This window comes from Lepidothrix coronata, unplaced genomic scaffold (genome assembly GCF_001604755.1).
Source record: "Lepidothrix coronata isolate B3197 unplaced genomic scaffold, Lepidothrix_coronata-1.0 Scaffold14, whole genome shotgun sequence".
Classification (NCBI taxonomy): domain Eukaryota; kingdom Metazoa; phylum Chordata; class Aves; order Passeriformes; family Pipridae; genus Lepidothrix; species Lepidothrix coronata.
In genome coordinates this window covers 6,799,922-6,819,706 of record NW_016690194.1, presented here as the reverse complement: position 1 = coordinate 6,819,706, position 19,785 = coordinate 6,799,922, and the positions used below count along the sequence as shown (strand labels likewise).

The window sequence follows — 19,785 nt, the reverse complement described above, 5'->3', positions numbered from 1 at the left end:
TTTTTTTTTCCCCTAGGCACAAAAATTACATTATTCTGTGGCTCAGTACTGTAGGCCCAGTTGTGGGTCTCAGTGTGCCTCTGAGTTATGCAAAAGTAGCACCTGAGCAGAATTCAAGCACTGATTCAGCTGAAAGGTAAGAGAAAGTGAAACCACCTTTTCCTCTCCCATCCTCCTGTTAGAAAGATCTGATGGATAACTGCCAGAACCATTACCCTCTCCTTTGGAGCTCTTCGGCCAGTTCACTTCCAGGACTCACCTTCCAGTATTTTGCTTACCTTCCTTATTTTGCAATGAGAATTTGTGCTGAGAGAGAGGTGCTTGGACATTGCTGACATCCTCCGTGAATGCCAGGAGGCCCCTGATGTCCTGTGGTCTTCCTCAGGTGTGTGAAAGTGCAGTTGGTGGTGTGATCTGGCATAACTGCTGCAAGGATTTCAATTTAATCTCTTTTTTTTTGTGATTGATGTTTCCTCTCCAGAGCTCTGAACTGAAGGACAGGTGATGGTGAGCTGCTGCAGGCTCCCCTCGGGGTGAAGTCAAAGGGATCCTTCCTGGCTGGTAGACAATGCCAGTGTGGAAACGATTGTTCATGGCTCTTTCTCTGGCAAGAAGTGGCCACTGATTACAGTGGAATACTTAATTGTTGGCTGCAGTTGTGGCAACACCTCTGCAGCACCACCAAGACCTGAACTCCCTTGTGACTGCATTGGCCCTTGAAGTCATTCTTCTACCACCTCCTGTGCTTGTGGCCTTGGAGAGGCTGCACAGAAAGGCACAAGCCTGTGGTTCCTTGATACAGGGTGGAGTAGCTGGGTTTGGATCTACTAAAAACTATCTCTAGAAAACCTGTGAGGTGGCAAATGCAAAACATACACAGCAAAGTGCCTGTGGGACGTGGTGTGAGCTTGTGGCACCCAGTGCATGGGCTGAGACTGCTTCACCTGGGAACCACCTTCTGCACCACAGCCTGAGGGATGGACCCCCTCATGTCCCACACCACACAAAATCCTCATCCTGGGACTGAGAAACACTTCTCTGAGAATATTGAAGGGAACAAACAGGATTGGGATTGTAACAAACAGGGAACTTGGAGCCTCCCTGTGAGTGAGCACCTTCAGTTCTGGAGTTCAGGTGGCTGATGCAGCTGTGTGAGAACATCTGGCTCTTCCATGGCCTGCAGAGGAAGCTCTGCCATTCCCTGTGGGAGTGACTGTTCCACTCAATTAGCGTTTCTCATTGTACTCCTGGCTGTTCACAGGTTTAATTCCCTACCCTGCTGTTTGGGGAGTTGCATGGTGGTGCTGCCACTGAAAACCACATTGCAAGTAACTTCCACACAACCCATCCTGGCATCTCTTCCCATCCCATTTTATTTGTAGTGTAAAACAGAGCCCTGGGATGGAACCACAGGTTTTACTTTACATGTTCAGCAATGTGTCACTTGCACCCAGAGCCCGGTGTGTGCCACATGAGGGCTGGGAACCTGGTATGCATCAGGTTCCAGATTCTAGGCTTTAAACTTACGTCATGTGTCTTTGTTGGACAAGAAATACAGAGTGCAGTCTGTAAAATTCCATTGGTGTGGAATTCTTTTGCCAGCCATTTGGAATTAATAATGAAAGCACATCATTTATCTTGTTCTGGATCATAACAACCTGAAAAAGCCATTTTTCCATGTGAGATTTATAAAATGCAGCCAACAGCTAAGTTGCTTTTTTTAACACTTCTGATAACACATGCTTGGTAATTGCATCAGTGGCCCACTTTTAAATTTCAGCGAGACTTAGACAGGAGGAAAAACCAACAAAAAACAGATAACAGCAGTTTTAAGAGCTGTTAAATGTTCTTCCGTGCTCTGTGATCTTCATTTGTGATACCCTGGAACAGAGGAGTGAGAGCACCAGCCTTCAAAAAGTGGAATTTGTATATGGAGGGAAGTAAATATTTTTTCTTTTACATGGAAAAAGTCTCAATGACCATTCTCAATGATTCTAAACCTCTTAACAGCATAAACAACAAGGTAACAGAGCAATGTCATCATCAGCAGCAATGTTTCTCTGAAATTTCCCTAGAAAACCAAAATTCAGCTCAGTTACAGATACACTGAGCTTAGATAGAGGAAGAAATACAGGATAACATAAATATTTGTGATCGAGAAGAGATCCTGTTTGGATGTCTCCTTTTTAATGGCTGAAGTAGGTAATTGGTAGGTAGGGACCCAATTTACCGTTTTACATTTATGCTTTGATGACTTAGGATATTTTTAACAGAATTTTTGTGTACCAAAATTCTGATTTTTTAAAATTTTTTAAATCAAGTGAATTGTGGCACTATTTTGTGATTTTAGCAAATCTGCTGAATATTCTTACATCTGAACTTGGGTTTTGTCTGCATGCATTATCTGCTTATGAAAATTTCCAGTTCCAGAGAGTTTTGTACATTTGCTCAGTTGCTCATCTTTGCTAATCTGGGAAGATACATTGAGAACCTTTGCTTCTGGGGACTTCTTTTAAGAGAACAGACTCTTGTAACCCTTGGTTACAGGAATCAGCAAGAATTATTATTTTTATGTATTCACTTAAGCCAAAAAATGTGCTTTCCTGTGTAATGCAGCTGCTCACTTACCTACATAATCCTTCATTTGTGTCAGCATGACAAGAATTCAACCTCCTGCCAGGAGGTTTGAGGTTGGTTGGTTTTGGTTACTAACAGGAACATTCCTTTCCATGCAGTAAATGTTAAACTAGTTAGTTACAGCTAAGTACAGTGATGTAATCAATTCTTGTTGCAACTCCATGAATTTCACCAAAGCTGTCTCAGTAACTTTTTTCCTCCCTGTTTGCTGTGGTGATGGTTTCATGAGTTTGTTTGGACATCTGTGTTTATATTACATACATGTAAATTCAATTCCAGCACAAAGAAAGGATGTTTGCTCTTTCCTCTGAACGGTGAATTTAAAATTTTTTCCTCAAAAATTCTCTCTTCTAGAGAACAGTGTGTGTATGAGTATCTGTGCCTGTTTTTAGTAACATGGGCTTTAAAAGTGTTTCAGTGAGTTTAGAGTATTTCTTAGCAGTAAATTCTTACCACCTGGAATTAAAAAAACCCCTACCTGAAGCTCACAGCTGCAAAACTAACCCTATATTAAGTGCTCAGAAAGGTGTCATACCTGTTATCTCTGTGTTCTGGATTATATTAAAATCTTAAAAAATCCTGAACCATGAGAAATCTTTCTCTCCACTACTTCAGAGCTTGTTGTAGGTGTCACCTACTGAAGATGAATTCAGCTTAAGGCAAGATAGGATTTTACTGCTGTGTTTGAGCAGAGGATGGATTTAGAGGACACCTTCTTTTTCTTCAAGCCTGTTGGAAAACTGCATCTTTTCCTGCAGTAATGTTATTTTTCAGTCAGGTATTGCTAGTGTCAAATGATTATTCAACTGCTTTATTATTAGAAAATATTAATTAGCTTTGCTGATGAAGAAGGAATGGGGACAGCGGTGTCTATTGCATGAGTTGTTTGTCTTCTCTGATCTTTATGGATGGATTCCTCTCCGTTTTGGAGGATATGGGTTATGTAACCTAAAACCCCTCTAATAGTGACGTGATGATGAGGTTTTGCTCAGCTCATCTTCCTCTGACTTCTTTCTGCAGTGTCCAGACAACACAACTTATTCCTGAGCACTGAAACAATCACAGAATCCCAGGCTGGTTTGGGTTGGAAGGGACCTTAAAACTCATCCAGTCCCACCCCCTGCCATGGGCAGGGACACCTCCCACTATCCTAGGTTTCTCCAAGCCCTGTCCAACCTGGCCTTGGACACTTCCAGGGATGGGGCAGCCACAGCTTCTCTGGGCAACCTTTGCCAGGGCCTCCCCACCCTCACAGGGAAGAATTCCTTCCAATATCCCATCTAATCCTGCCCTCTGACAGTTGGAAGCCATTCCCCTTTGTCCTGTCACTCCAGGCCCTTGTAAACAGTCTCCATGTTCCTTAGCCACTTTAGGCACTGTAAGGTCACCCCAAAGCTTCTGTTCTCCAGGCTGAACAATCCCAACTCTCCCAGCCTTTCCTCACAGCAGAGCTGCTCCATCCCTCTGATCATCTTGGCATCTCCTCTGGACTCACTCCAGCAGCTCCATGTCCTTGCTGTGCTGGCCCCCAGGGCTGGAGGCAGCTCTGCAGGTGGGGTCTCACCTGAGGGAGCAGAGGGGCAGGATCCCCCCCTGCCCTGCTGCCCCTGCTGTGGGATCAGCCCAGGGCACAGGGAGGTTTCTGTGCTGGGCCATGTCCAACCTCTCCCCCACCAGCACCCCCAAGTCCTTCTCTCCTGGGCTGCTCTACCTGCTCATCCCCAGCCTGGATTGATCCTGGGGGTGCCCTGATCCAGGTGCAGCACCAGCCCTTGGCCTTGGTAAACCTCATGAGATTTCCAGGGGCCACTTCTGGAGCTTGTCCATGTCCCTCTGGATGGCCCTGTCCTTCAGGTGTGTCACTGCACCCTCAGCTTGGGGTCACCTGCAAACCTGCTGAGGGTCCCTCAGTCTCTTCATCTGTATCATTAATGAAGATATTAAATCACACTGGTCCCAGTACAGACCCCTGAGGGCACCACTGGTCAGTGATGTCCATCAGGACTCTGAGCCATTGACCACTGCCCTGGATGTGACCATCCAACCAATTCTTAATCCACCTGACATTCCACCTATCAAATCCATCTCTCTCCAATTTAGAGAGAAGGATGTTGTGGGGGACCCTGGCAAAGGCATTTCAGAAAGATAAATGACACCCTTTCCTTCTCCACTGGTCATGGAGGGCCACTGCATTGGTTAGGCAGGACTTGCCTCTGGTGAAGCCCTTCTGACTATCCCAGATCACCTCCTGGTCCTCCATGTGTCTCAGCAGAGCTTCTGGGGAGATCTTTTCTAGGGTCTTCCCACGCACAGAGGTGAGGCTGACAGGACATTGGTTCCCAGGGTCCTCCTTTCCACTCTTTTTAAAGATGGGCACAAGGTTTCCCCTTTTTCCAGTCACCTGGGACTTCCCCTGGCTGCCAGGACTTTTCAGATATCCCGGACAGTGGCTTGGCAACTCCATCGGCCAGTTCTTCAGGACTCTGGGATGCGTCTCATCAGGTTCCAAAGACATGTACTTATGAACCCTGTTCAGGTTTTTCAGATGATCATGAATCTGATCTTTACGGAAGGCTTCCTTAAAGATCCTTAAAATACTCATATTTAACATAGAATCAATCAGTTACTGGCATTTCCAGCGTACCAGCTGCAGTATTTTATTGTAGAAAACAACATCATAGATTTATATGGAAATCCAAGAGTATTCGCTGGATTTTGGAGCCTCAAAGTTCTTAACTGACTTCCACTGAAATGGAATTTTCTTCTTCTCTAGGTTGGTATTAGGAAAAAAGTCATTTTGTTCTTAATACCTTCCACTCCTGTAAAATGGGGGAAGTGAATATTACCACCTCTGAAGGTACTTGGAATTTTTTGCTAGTCTTAAAATTAAAGAACAAACATTATTAGCATGATATATAAGTATTGATGGAAAGAATCTAATTTGAGGACTAACTTCCAGGAAAAAGGGCTTGGGTTTAATTTTCAAAAAATACTTTCCCTTAATTATCTCAGACTTCTGGTTTTCTTTTCCCTCCCTGTTCTGTCCTACTGGAAACAAAGTTTGACATGAATATTTTTGGGCAGCTTTTCAGCCAGGCTAATGCAGCGTAGCTTGATCAAAGTCAAAAGAAGTACAACAATATTTACAGTTCTGTTTACTTGGAATGTATTTGGAGTTATTTTGGTTGCCAGAGCCTGTGACCATATTTCACAAGAGTGTTACAAAATACTGTAGTATGGGAACACAGGCATGAGCATCTTTAGCATTTTTTTCAACTTAAAGGAAAGTGGCAGATGTGAAGGAGATGGAATTGCTCATGTTACGCTTTTGTGCAAAAATACGGAAACTGAGACAAACCTTTCTGCTAGTATACATTTATTTTCATTTAAATTGATGATTTTGTAATGTCATTTGGGTAAACCTGTTGTCACACCCCCACCCTCCCACCCAAAGCAGGAAAGGGGCTGCATTTGTTAATTTTTTTTTTGATTTTATACAGATGTTTTCCTTCAAAAGATGTCAAAGTAAAAAGAAAACTACTCCGTCTGAAAATGTACCATCTTAAATCGGTTCTGCCAGTTTTCTGAATGTACATTGTGAAAATAGTCATGGTTAATAAATGGCCATATAAGCCTGATTATATCTCAACCACCACTTAATGATCAACCTCTTTCCATTGTGTTTCTTTAATTCTGTTCCAGCCCAAATTGCTTCTATATAGACTGGGTGGTCACAGTTTTCACACTGTAGCAGCTGGCATCTCCTTTCTGGATTGACATCAGTGTTTTCCTATGCTTACCGAAGGGATGTAAAATTTTAGATTTCTATTTGATTTCATTATCTCATAATCAATCTTTATTATTACAAGTTTATCCTGTTATAGTTTAATGACTGAATTAAAAAATACTTTCTATTAATTTGTAGGTGTGCTATCCATCTTCAAGTTTACACTTATTATATTTTACACCTTTGAGGATCATTCTATTTCCTCACCTCTCTTCCTTCATTACTGGGACTTGCAGCTTCATGAAACTATGAACTTAAATTGTCCATAAATATATGAATATTTTTCAATTTTCTTGTGTTTTGCAGCATTTGATAAAGGGTTTGCACAGGTCATCTCTGAGCTAGCATGGCCTTGACCGCCCTTGGGTAGGAAGAGTTGTGACAGTTGTTTGAGTTTGTGAGTTATGTGGAAAATTTCTTTTTGAGTTATAACTTAAAATTTCATTAAAAGCGAAAATATTCAATGTTTTCCCAAGCTGAAAGACATAGTAAATAAAATGGAATATAACTGAAAGAAGCAAACCTTTTCTTTCTCTAAAATTGCTCACATCCTACTCTTTTAAAAGTCTCAGCCATAAAGCAGACTGGTTCCTTGTGTCTCAGTAAATGACATGCTTCAAAGCATGAGTTGTTTATTTTATTAATAATAATAAAAAAATCCATTTTATGTACTAGAAGAATCTAAATAGCTTGACATCAATAATCTATGTATTCAGATCTGTTGCCAGAAAAAAAGTTTATTACTGTGAATTTTATTTTTGTTCAGTCTTGCCTAATATTACAAATAAGAACAAAATGAAGGTGCCACTCTTAATTCATTTATTTATTAGTCCTAGTAAAATGGTAACATTTTCAGGTTCTGACGTGTCCATCTGCCTACATGTTCATACTGTACTTTAATCTCCATTTTTAAATGTCCACCTAGTACAAAATCAAGAGCTGAAGTCTTGGCCAGGCTCACATCAGAACTTGTCCTTATATCCATGACTTCAGAATTTACAAGGATTTTGTACCGAATTCTTGCAGCCCTGTCCTTACATAATAAAGTCTTCGAATCTGATAAGGTTTTGAAGTTCTTCCTTTACAATATATTTTCATGTCTGAGCCATTGAAGCAATTCCTTTCAATTAACAATCTAAACCCCAAAAATAATAAAAAACCCTCAAACCCATTGTAGTGGTTTGAACCAGGTTTTCCCCCTGAAGCTAAGAAAGTGGTAAAACCCCAGCGGGTGGTGACCCCTGGAAGTTTTGAAGTTTTGAAGTTTTGTCCAATGAGCGCTTCTGTGAAATGTAAACATACCACAAGCAAACGGAAGAGGTGGTTAGTTGCAGTTTGGTTGTAGAAGTGGTAGCCATGTTCTGAGGCCACGAGGAGAAACAGCAACAGGCCCACTGGGGGCTGGGCTCCCCCAGCCCCCAGCGGGGGCTGCGGGGACCTGGAACAGCATAAAGCTGGGCTAGGTGCCTGCAGTTGAGAGCTAGGAAAGTTTTCTCCACCGTGAGTGAGCAGAGACAGCAGTGGCAGAAGCAACGTCCAGAAGCGATGGCAGAGAGCCAAAAAGATAAGAACGCAGCAGAGGCGGCTTGCAGCCAGGCAAGCAGACACAGAGATGTCTAATGAAGAGAGAGAGAGCCGAGAGAGCAGCAGGGAGAGAGGAAGCTGGGGTAAGAACTAGAATAAGACCCCATACCCTTCTGAGACCTCCGAGAAAGGAGGGAGATGGACTCCTATTAAGGAGAGGAGCCTTGGAGTGCTGCAGCACCAGAGAGAGAGGAGCTAAGAAGATCAAAGACGTCCTGAAGCTGGACCGGGACGGAGAAGGAATGTGGAGGGGGTGACCTTGGCCCCCCTTGCTGCTGCTGACAATCCTAGCAGCCTGAGGCAGAGCACAGGAGCTCTGGTAGAACTCTTGAGGCAAAGGCTTTCAGCTGAATGCTGCCCAAGATGTTCTGACTCAGGGGTGAACCCCTGAGGAAGGGACTTTCACGAAGATGCCTCTGCATTTCATGATATACCTGTGGCGAAGCAAGTTTTGTCCCTGCTGGCAGTCCACAGGTGAGACCTTCGCTTGGAGTCGAAGGAGAGCCAAGAGGGGTGAAAGGAGACCCCCTTGTGTCTTGAAAGACCCTCATTTGGAGACAACAGGCCAAAGGACTTGGAGACCCCCTTGTGTGTATTGAGAAGAGATCCAGCTACAACAATCCAGTTACGGCTGCTGCATAAGAGACACAGAGAACCTGCTGCCTTAGAAGATGCTGCTGCTCAGAGTAGAGATAGAAGGGATCTGTCCTTGTTCCCTCCTGGACTTTTATTTGGAGGGGAGAAATCTGATCCATTGTAAATACTTATGTCATGGTAGAGATAGTTGTGATCGTGTGTATAATGCATTATAATATTTATTTGTACAGTCATTGTAATATATTCCCTTTTCCCCATTTTGAGCCACGTGTTTTGTCTGGAAAAAACACATCTTATACTAGGTTGAGATAGGGGAGGGGGCTTAGACTAGGGAATTAGATTTTGGGGATCTCAAACCATGACACCCATAAACCTGCCTTTGAAGAGGATAAAAAGGGAATTCCACTAGCTAGCAGATTGTGGGATGCGTAATGGCCAGTGAGATGGCGTGTCAGATGAGCTGCACTGACAATGGTTGTCAAGGAACAGCTGCCAAAACTGACATATGGTGGTAAAAGAGGAATCATTACAGGACATTAAACCTTCTTGGGAGTAGAACCGTTGGAGATTTTGGTGTACACTTGGTTTCTCTTCATCATTTTTAACTTATGCAACTGCTACGTAGTTCAAATATTTTTCTTTTTTCACCACGTAAAATAATCAGTAATTTCATTTCTTTGTGTTTTCTAATAAGATATTCTAGTTCAACAGTAAGTTACCTCAAGAAATCATATTTGTTAATTACTTAATTTGGAGCTGTGAATTTTAATAGATGTTTTTACCTTGTTCCTTTCTTCCCAGTGAAATGGGATTTTAAATTTGACTTTCTGTACCTTGGATGGAATCATTGCAGTTGAAGCCTTCAGTTAGTTGCATGAAAAACTTAAATATATGAATGGTTTTGTTACACTTTGCAGCCTGAAACTCTCCTCTCTGATCTTTGCTCATATTCTTACCTGTCAATTACAATGTGTTCGATTAGTCTAAGATTCTCATATAACAATGAATTTCCTGCTGTACCTTAAAAAGAAAACAGGAGTGTAAATTAAATGCTCAGAAAATACGTTTCATATATTTTCAGGTAATATAAATAGTGAAACTTAAGTGGGCAAATTATTTGAAGAATCAGTTCTACAAGATGATTTGACATATAAGGTTTTACTGGAACATAAGAAATTCCAGATAAATATGAGGAAAACCTCTTTTACAACAGCTGTGATAAAACACTGGCACAAGTTGCTCAGAGAAGTCATGGTGTCACTTTGTGAGATACTCAGGGTTTGTCTGGGGAAGTCCCTGCCCAGCTGAACCAGCTTTGTAGATGAACTCAAGTGTCTTCCAACCTAAATTACGTTGTAATCCTATAATAAATCTTAAAATGGGGATATTTCTTCTCAGTACCAGTAATGCTGCTAGCACTGCAAGCTTTGCAGGAATCAAAAATGTACAGATTTTAAGGATAAAAAGAAGACTGATTGGAAGAAACTGGGGACTTGATTTCAAGCCATAGAGAATTTATGGAAGCAAAGGGAAGTAGTTACTATTTTTTCTTTTTTAAAAAAAAGGAATCCATGTAATATTAATTTTATTTATATTATTTCCTTCTATGTGACAATTAAAAAGAATTACTTTTAGTTTATTGTGTGCTTTCCTGTTGTCTGAAGCTACCTCATATTAACCAAACTACTGGTTCTGGGCTAACTTGCCCAGTCTTAAGATATTTTACATGATGCGCTTTTCAGAAGAACTCTGACTGGGCAGTAGCAAGAGTTCAGAGCAGGAGGTCTTGAAGTGGACATTTTTACAGTTTATGTGAGGCATTAAGAACAATTAGGATAGTAAAATTCTACCTCTGAAGAATTCACAGACAGTTACTGCCAGTTTTCAGTGCAGTGTGTTATTAAAAGTAAAGCATAATGTGATTGAACTGTGTGTTATANCAGCTAGTGGTGAAGTAAAGATACCTTACATGTGCTCATGTATTTTTAAGAGCTCCAGCTATTGCTTGTGGGAGGTGTTATACACACACATATGTATATGTATTCATATGGGAATTTTAAAATTAGTTTGTTTTGGCTATTTAAATGTAAAGATATGCATCATAAATCACATTAGATGAAAAATCACACTATTCATACAGTAATGTTTTATGTCAAAATGACAAATCCTAATTGAGATTGCTGCAAATATTTGCATTAGTGCTTCTTGCTGCCATCTGCTTGTAATCTCCAGCTCTGTAAACTATTCTGTTTTGGTTATGATGCTCCTTACCTGTGTTCTACACAGCTATGATTCTTAGGTTCAACTTTTTTTAATGTGAAAAATGTAAAATAATGCCGTGATTAAAAAACTCAACCATTTTAGCGACTTGGGATAGTTATTTACAGAAATCTGAACTTTGACAAAGGGATGCCTTGGTTTCATTAAAGATTCATGGTTTTTTCTTAAAAACCAGTGATGTTTCATCTACTTAAATAGCAGATTTTAGCAAAAATACAGCATGTTAGGGATCTGCAGGACTATCACCATGACACGTTCTCTTGTACTCGTGTAAAAGTACAGCTGCTTTATTGAGTTTGGGTAGTGAGATTTTTTTTGAGCCCTTGGAAGTACATGTATTTGCCAAAATCTCGCATTTAGCTGATGTTGGAGAATTTTTCCTCCAATTTAAATCCATGAAAATTTAAAGGGAGCAGAAGCAACAGCATCTAAATGCTGGTTTTATGAGCAGCAGTCAGATATTTCTGCTTTTGTGCTAAATGTATTCCTTTGCTTTGCTGTTGTGGCTGCTGAAATCACTCTGAGGTCGCATTAAAAAAAAACTATTTGCTGAGTTTGATGTGAAATCATCTTGGATACCAGAATATCAAGTGGTTAAAAGTGTCAGCGGGGACCTGCTTACTGATGTAATCTTGCAGTCCTTTCTGAAGGGAACTATTCCTACCATACTTACCTTGAAACGGAATTATAAATCTTCTAAGTGATCATTTATTATGAAAATAAATGCCTGAATACAGCAGGTGTAAAACAAATTCTTGTAACAATATGTGCTGATTTGCTGTCATATGATCTGTTATTTTGGGTGATGGTTTACGTTATTTTCATCATATTTTGTCTTATGTCCCTTATGTAAAAATACAGACATTACAGATGAGATCAACTTATGATTTTCTTAAACCTCATCAGGGGCTGTAATTTTTTTAATTAATAGGTGATAAGTAGCAGAGGTGTAATTAATTTTAATTTCAGAAGACACAGTCTCTAAGTACCATTTAAACACATTATACTGCCATTATTATGACAGTAATGAGCTTTCATTTATTGTCACTTTAAATTTTGACCATCTTATCCAGCAGCATTAAAAGAAATCCTTTTGTGTTTAAAAATACACAGCAAGAGCTGTTGCTCTACCAGTACGGAAAAAAAAAAAGTCACAAAGCATCTGACAAGGAGAGGTTTAGATGTTGAATTTTGAGTTTAAGTTTTTTCTTTTGTTTGTTGGGTGAAGGCACAAGGAGGTTTAGGTTCAATACTTCGTTAAATAGTGAAATGTTGACTCAATGTTATAAGTTGTGCAAGGAGTACATGGTGTGGTATGGAAACACAGCCTGGAGCAAAAAGAAGTGCAGCAGAAACAAGCTGGGAAGAAAGTTGAAAATATAGGAGTCAAATGCAAAAGGCAGAAAAATAAGAGCAAAGAAGTTCCAACCATTTAAATAAAAGTAAAGATAGAGTCAGAGGAATCCTAATGTGTCTAATTGCCATCAGTACTTCCAGCGTTATCTCTGAGGCCACTTGCTGGGCAGCTGCTTCAGACTCCCTAGCCTGAACACCTGTTTGGTTTCCCACAGGTACTCCCTTTGCTCCGGATAATTTGCTGCTTTTCTCACTCTAACTCTCTTCTATTCACTGCTTTTACTGAATTTGTGGGGGAATGGCACAATTTTCCATTCACTGTCAGTCAGTGTGGACTGCTATGTTTCAATGCTCAGTGTAGAGCCATCAGAGACAAGAGTATTGAGTGTTGTTGAGCAAACAATGACATTGGGTTTGGTTTGGCTGTAATGTAAATTTGATAGACTCTGTATTCCCCAATCCCACATTATTCCAAGGCCAGAAAAGTGCTTGCAGAAGCTTAAATATCAGCAAGTTAGACTCCAGTCCATGTGACAACTTCTGCACTCTAGCTGTGTTCAGGTCTTGTATATATTAATAAAGAAATAGATAATCCATATATGATTAATGGTTTTACATGCCTCAGACTGTGCATGCTTAAATTCAGAAAAAAAGAAATAAACAAGGTTATCTCTCTCCTCCTTTTATAAAAGGTTATAGTGATTTATAACTACTGGGAAGTCCTGAGTTGGAACTTTGTTTTCCATAATTCCAAGGACCAAACTGTGCTTATCTGAGTTTAGTTAATAGGCATTAATTAGAAATAGATGAAGGATTTGGGGGAGATTTGGAAAAAAGATGTAATTTGTTTAAATATTACCTAAAGAACATCCAGTTTGGGTTGTTAGCAACCACAAATACATGATGTTTTGTTAGCTGTAGCATGTCAGATCCTAGGGTGGAAATTCCAGTGAGTGAACTTTGCAGACTTTAGAAAACTCAGTAGAAGTCTCGAGTAAAATTTTCACAAGTTTCAGATTGTTCCATGACAAGCTTATGAAATTGCAGACTGTATGAAAAGTTTTATTTTGCTAACTTTGAAACTCTGTAAGCAAGGCTTGGGTAGAAACTGTAGGTTACTTGGGTATGATAAATCTTTCAGTTTAAAATTTTTATTAGTCTCACAAAAGTCAGCTGTTGACAGTTTGACTGTCATCTTCATCTTTAAAGTTATTTAAAATTATATTTCTGTTAATTTTCTCACTGAGCATCCAAAATGCTATTTAAAGAATAAGTTAAGCCATGTCCACACAAAGTATATTGTTGCATTTAAACATCATTTGAGGTTTCTTGAAAGTCAGTAGAGAGGGAGAAGGATATGGAACAAAAATCCACTATTGCAGTTATTGATTCTGATAATTACAGTTATTGTAAAAAAAAAAAGTATTCTTTGTTTCTAGTGAACACCTTCAATAAATTGTTGTTTTTTCTTCCCTTAGAGCTGAAGTTCAGAAGAGGTGCCCTGACAAAATCATAGGCAACCTGATGCTGTTGGGTCACTTCAAGATGATTTTGAAAGGAATACCTCTAAAATAACCGCAGGCTTGAATTGCCAGCTGTATGTGGCATTTTAAAGTTTGAAGTGGAGGCTCAAACTAACCCCCAGACTGACAGCAGCTTCATTACCATCTTGATTATTTGTTTCTGGGTAAACAGATGTCAGTGGAGCAAAAACACCTTATAACTTTTGGCACTGATTGCCTAAACTCTAATGGAAAATATTCAGAGTGAAATATTCATGCCCTGGGAGGGAGGGTGGATTTTCTTCATAACTGTACTACCTAGTGACTTTATTTTTGTGGGAAAGGTAAGATTCTGTGTGGCCATGGAAACTGACCTACTGTGAACATCAGATTGATTTCCTCTTTTAGGTCATTTTCAGCAGAGATGTTCAAACCATTGTTCCACAAAAGCTCCAGAAGCAGCATGGGTCACTGAAATATGTTGCATTTAGAGATAGCATCTGTTGAATTAAAAGAATCCATTTCTAGAGTTGTCTTTCATGTATTTCACAGTGACTACTAGATGTTTCACCACCGGCAGTTCAGAGGCTTGCAAGGCTCCCCAGTCCCATCACTGCTGCTCCTCTACCAGCAAGAAAGTTCTTTTGTGACATTCCTGTGGGATTTTGGCAGGTTTTGTGCAAGATTCCTGCATTGGGACATGCCATGCAGAAGTTGACCGAGTCCAGGTGTACTTTTTGAGCATTCTGGTGTCAGCCAGTGAGTCAGAAAGAATTAAAACTTGGCCCTCAGAGTCTTCTTCTGCCTCTCTTCTTATTTTACCTTTTTAGTTGTTTGGCATTTTGTTCTTCTCTGTGGAGGCTGAAAGTGCTGGTACTTCAGAGGAATGTTTTTTGAGGCTGTGTCTCCTGGAGTTGGGAGTCAAGCAAGCAGACATTTTACATTTTCACCAGACTCTTAATAAATGCATTGCTGCACAAATGTTCTTGACACAGTCTGTAATTAAAATATTTGAGAAGCGTCTTTTTATCTACTCAGTAGTCAGGCTGGTATTACTTTTCATCAGCCTGTTTTCCTGCTTAACCATAATTCACCTGGATCCAGGAAGCTCTCTGGTATCGTTCTTTCTGTGCTACAATGGTGCATTTAGTGTCAGATATCTGAGGGAGAATTAAGTCTGAACTAGGATGCCATGTGCTGTCCAAGAGGACTGAAAAACACTAAGAATGAGAATTTGGGGAAAGCTGTTTTGTTTCATTTGACAGGCAGTATCCTTCTGCTGAGCCTGCACTTGCTCTAGGTTGATGTAATCATCACCTCAGGTATCAGAGTTTCGCACAATGCTTCTTAGAGTGGAAAGAAAAAGCTTTTTTTTTGTTTTAAAATTGCATGATCTGAGAAAACTTTTGCCATTTGGAATGAATCTTCAGTGGCGTTTGTAATACCGGGCAAAGCAAGTACACTGGACACTCTTCAGCTTTTGTTTTTTTCTTTTATCTAATGATTTTGAATTGATGTAACAAATGCATAGTATTTTGTAATAAATATAAGGACTGAGGTCCATAAATTAGCCAGAATAATCTATACATTTGACAGTGGTGGAAAATTAGCCAAAGGCCAACATTAACACTCAGATTCTTCCCAAATTTTTTGAGATTTTTTTAATTTTCATTTTGTGATTTTTCAGTTACTTGGTCCTTTCTGTCCTCTTCTGTGATTTGCCATTCATCATCATATTTGCTTGGAGGTTTTGTAACTTCACACATTGGCAAACTCATAATTTAAATATATTTCTTACCTTTACTTACTAATTTGTTTTAAAAATGTGGCTGGTTTTAGTAGCGTTGAATGGTGGCCATGGTTGGTGTGATGTGGCAAAGAATTTAAATTGTCTCTCATGTTAAGGGGAATATGGATGCTAGTATAATTTGGATCTAGCAAAATGCAATATACCTTTGAGACAGACTGGTTTCCATGACAGCATTTTCTTTTGTGTTTTTTAGACTACAAAAGGTGGTCAGAAGCTGTTTTATTCAGCAGTGATCAGGTCAATCTTTGGTTTTGGTTAATAAAACAATGGCAAAATTGCTTCCTTCTGGCCTCCCTATAATCTGGTTGCAGTAGTCAGGTAGATTGGAAGGGCCCAGTCTTAAGGGGAATTGATTAAATATTGGCAATTCTTTTACACTGATCATCGTTTAGCTTGGAAACAAATGGATAATCTTCCTTTTTCCAGTTCTTTAATCAGTCTTTTCAATAGAACAGTACAGGTCAAGGTGCTTTGAGTACTGAAGTTGCTTTAAAGCACTATGTGAGCCTGGGCTTTTAATTTCAAATTTCCTAATGACTCATATTCATTTTTAATCTTTAACCTTTTAATTCTTTTTTATCTTTGCTCACCTACTGTAAATTGTTGTCATATCCTGTGCATACATAAATATTGCAAAAACATAAAGTACCACAGTGAATTCTCCCAAATCCTTGTTACTTGATGTATTTCTCCCCCTGGATGTGAAATTCCCATTATTGTTAATTAGATCCTCATATACGTATAGAAAGATGATGATATTAAGTAGTTTCCTATATAGCTGTAAAATAAATTAAATATAATGACACAAGTGACCTCATTTGATGAGCGTAGGATACTGATTTTCTAAATCAGTTAGATTTGGAGAACTGCTTTCCCACATTTTAGAAGATGACTTTTACCTAGTGTAGTTTTGTTACAGATCCATTATTTCTACAGCTACAGGGGGATTTCACCACCTATACAGAAATGACTCTATGGACTGACATTGTACAAGATTCCTTGTGTAAAAACCCAGGTTTTTTAGGGCTATTCCTTCTCATTATGAAGGTTCTTCAGATGTTGTCAAGGGTTGTATGATTTCAGTTTCTTTCCTTTTAAATCTGATCACAGAAGATGTGAATTGCAGATGTGATTTTAATATTGCTTGTTCAAATGAAAAAAAAAGGCACTGTTTAGATTTAATAGATTCTGTCCTTGATTTTTGTACTTGTCTCCATACAGCACCTTAGCAGTGATACATGATAATGTTTTAGCATCAGATGAGACTCTGATTTTAGTTATTTATCAGGGAGTCATGTGCTTCCAGATACTTCTATAGCCTTTGAGGAATAAAGGTACTGCGTGATAATTAAAAGCTTATTTTTTAAATAAATAAAATAGTGTAAAGTTTTTTAGTTCTGTTTTAGGACTTGCTTTGCATAACTTCATATTCATACCTGTTCAGTTAAAGACTTAAACATGTCTTTAAACACTAAATTAAATTTAATTACAAAGAAAAGGCACTATTGATGATAATCTTAGGCATGCTTATACTTTTCTCTGTATTTTACACCTTCAGGGAGTTCTTTTTACCTTTCTCTCTTTGGAATTTGAAAAGAACTTTCTATTTCATCTTACTTTCAAGCTTATGTAAACTTCATACCTTCACAATACTTTCCTGGAAGATGTTTTTATTTACCAGCTGTTTTCCTCCTGCTCTATTTGGATCCTCATAACACACCATACCCTTGAATTGAAACTTTGCTTAGTAAGATTCTTCTTAAAAATGGATTATTTAGTATTTATTTATTTAATTTTTGAGCCCTGGTCACCTTGGTAGTCTTCTAAGTTTGAGATGAGTGGAGTTTCAGTGAATTCCTTCAAAAAAGAAGTACTGAAAAAAGAGAAACTTTAGGAAGCAGCATAAAAAAAAATCTTATCAAACAATCAGTCTTGCTTTTTTTTCTTGAGCTTGGATTCAGACTTCTGAACTGCACTACCAGCCCTGGAAGGGCTGGTTTGTTGGCTTTGTGAGGCCAACAAACATACTTTCTACTCATGAGTCTATTTGATGTATTTCTATTTGAAGTTTGGTGAAAAACCATCTCTTCTCAAAACTATTGTACTGATTACCCAAGGAAACTCCTTAAGGACTGTTTATTTTACTAGCATTGACCACATTTTACTCTTCTACATAAGATGACAGCCATTCATGTAGAATTTACTGATTTTTTATAAGTGATGCCACATGGAACATTGGAAACTCGCAGGAGTACAGTGTTTTAATTTATTTTGATGCGTGTTTATTGTAACTTCAATACTGAGCACAGATTAATGCAAAATCTTCCTAATTGAGGTGAGTTAATACACAATGCATAAACTGAAATACAGGAAATTCTGTTCAGGCAGAACAAGAGTTTGTTTTACTGTGGCAGTAGTAGAGATTGAGCTTGACTTCAGCTGCTTCTCCCAGAAGAAGAGCAATCTGTTGTGGGTGATCATCCAGAGCCAAGTATTGGTAAAATCCTGCTTTGTCTTTCTATCATTTCATCATAATCCTTGAAGTTTATCCTTTAATCTTCTCAAATGAGGCTACCTCCAAGTTTTCTTGAATAAGAAAAAGTCTGGAGAAGCCTCTGTGAGACATGTAGCATCTTTGAATGCTGGCAAAGACCTTCATGTCCTCAATGATTTTGCAGAGAGAACCATCAAGGATTGACAGTGCTCACTCACACCTTGGCATGGCCACAGGTGTCAGGCTCCCAACTGAAGGTGCTTTTCATGGTGTAAAGGTTCGGGCCACAGAGGTTTTATCCTTTCCATGAACAAAGACTTAAAGCAAATGTCTTTGAAACAAATATGGTCTTTAAAATCTTTCTTGAAACCCTGTTGTGAAAGGAAATCTCTCTGAAATTGCTACAAAACCACCACCGGCACGAGCTGCTGCCTGGGGGCCTATGTTGGACTGTCACAGACACATTGACTTTGTTAAAACTTGAGGGAAAGTTTACACCGAGAATCAGATGTTTCTCTTAGACAGTGTCGAGTTGCTCCTTGGACCTTTCTAAAACTATCTCTCACTCACTCACTTCAGTGAAAGTAAATAGCTTGGAGGGTCAGATGTTCTCTGCTTTCACTGTTGTGTCCACAGGACCTGTGACCTCAGGAACTACTTGAATTGTAAGTCATAAATTAAATAATTTCAGATCAAGAAGTTCCTTTTCCAACATAATTTTGAATGAAATTGACTTAAATCTCATTAAGTGAGATTTAGCTGGCACAGATGTAAGCACTGTGGATGGTTTTAAGTACATTTGCTTCCCTTAAATTTTGGGAGGGTTTTTGCTCTTCAAGTTACTCCATTTCTTAGAAACAAGTTTAACTTGAGAGTTTATTTCCCCCTTTGCTACCAGGCAGTAAAAAAAGTCCAGCCGTACATATTTATATTTACATGGTGACTGCATTTACTCCACCCCTCTTTTCCTTTGTTAGCAATATTGTAATTACAGGGCTTTTATTTTTCTTCCTTCTGAATAAAATAAATCATTTCTGCTCATGATACAGGTATTTTTCCTGTTGTATATCTGATCCCTGGCATTTTTTTGTAAGAGAAGTAAGTGATATCCCACCCTTAATGTTCTTTTCCTGCTGGTGAGGTAAGAGGAAGGAGTTGACAGTTCACACACAAGGTCTGCTCAGTCCCCAGAGAAGTTATATCCTGCTTGGTCTAGATTTTTATTTTTCCCAAGTACAGACTGCTGATTTATGTTAAGATATTCCTTATTGTTACTACTACACCAAAGAACTGTTATTTATTTAAATGAATAATGGATGTGCAAGGTTGTAGCTGTTAGAAACCATGTAAATAACAAGGTGACTTCTCAGGAAGCTTGGATTGCTGTTTTGGAAAATACATGTCAAGAAAGGCTTTAATTTCTCTTTAATGATAAAAGTTTTTTCCTTATTTATTTAAGTCTTAAATAGCCATTGCAATCATAGCCATTGCTGTGAAGCTGAAATAGTCATTGCTATTATGTACCACTGTCTGAAAGTACTGGATTTAGCTTCAAAACAACTCTGTAAAAAGCCTGTATTAGCTGTAAATATTAGGATTACAGTTTCAGTGGTATTATTTAAAGTTTTAACTGCAGTAGCTAAGTGCAATTTGACTCAGTTTTTCAGGACTTTTGAATGTCTTAGTTCTGGAAATTCAGCTCACAAGGTTTTTGCTGCATCATGTGGCTTTGAAACAG

The 19,785-nt window shown here is 39.1% G+C and overlaps 1 protein-coding gene and 1 long non-coding RNA gene across 5 annotated transcripts in view; both read left to right on the top strand.

Annotated features, from left to right (window-relative positions):
- The window catches only part of SSBP2 (single stranded DNA binding protein 2), a 141,048-nt gene that overhangs the window by 62,700 nt on the left and 58,563 nt on the right, over positions 1-19,785 (top strand). The gene's annotated exons all lie outside the window — the stretch shown is intronic.
- LOC108493125 lies at positions 21-2,992 on the top strand. Of its 2 annotated transcripts, XR_001873360.1 has the most exons (3): positions 21-136; positions 230-385; positions 482-2,992. It is a non-coding gene; the product is annotated as an uncharacterized LOC108493125 (long non-coding RNA). The 2 variants fall into 2 exon arrangements; XR_001873359.1 differs by lacking the exon at positions 21-136 and having other exon boundaries at positions 144-385.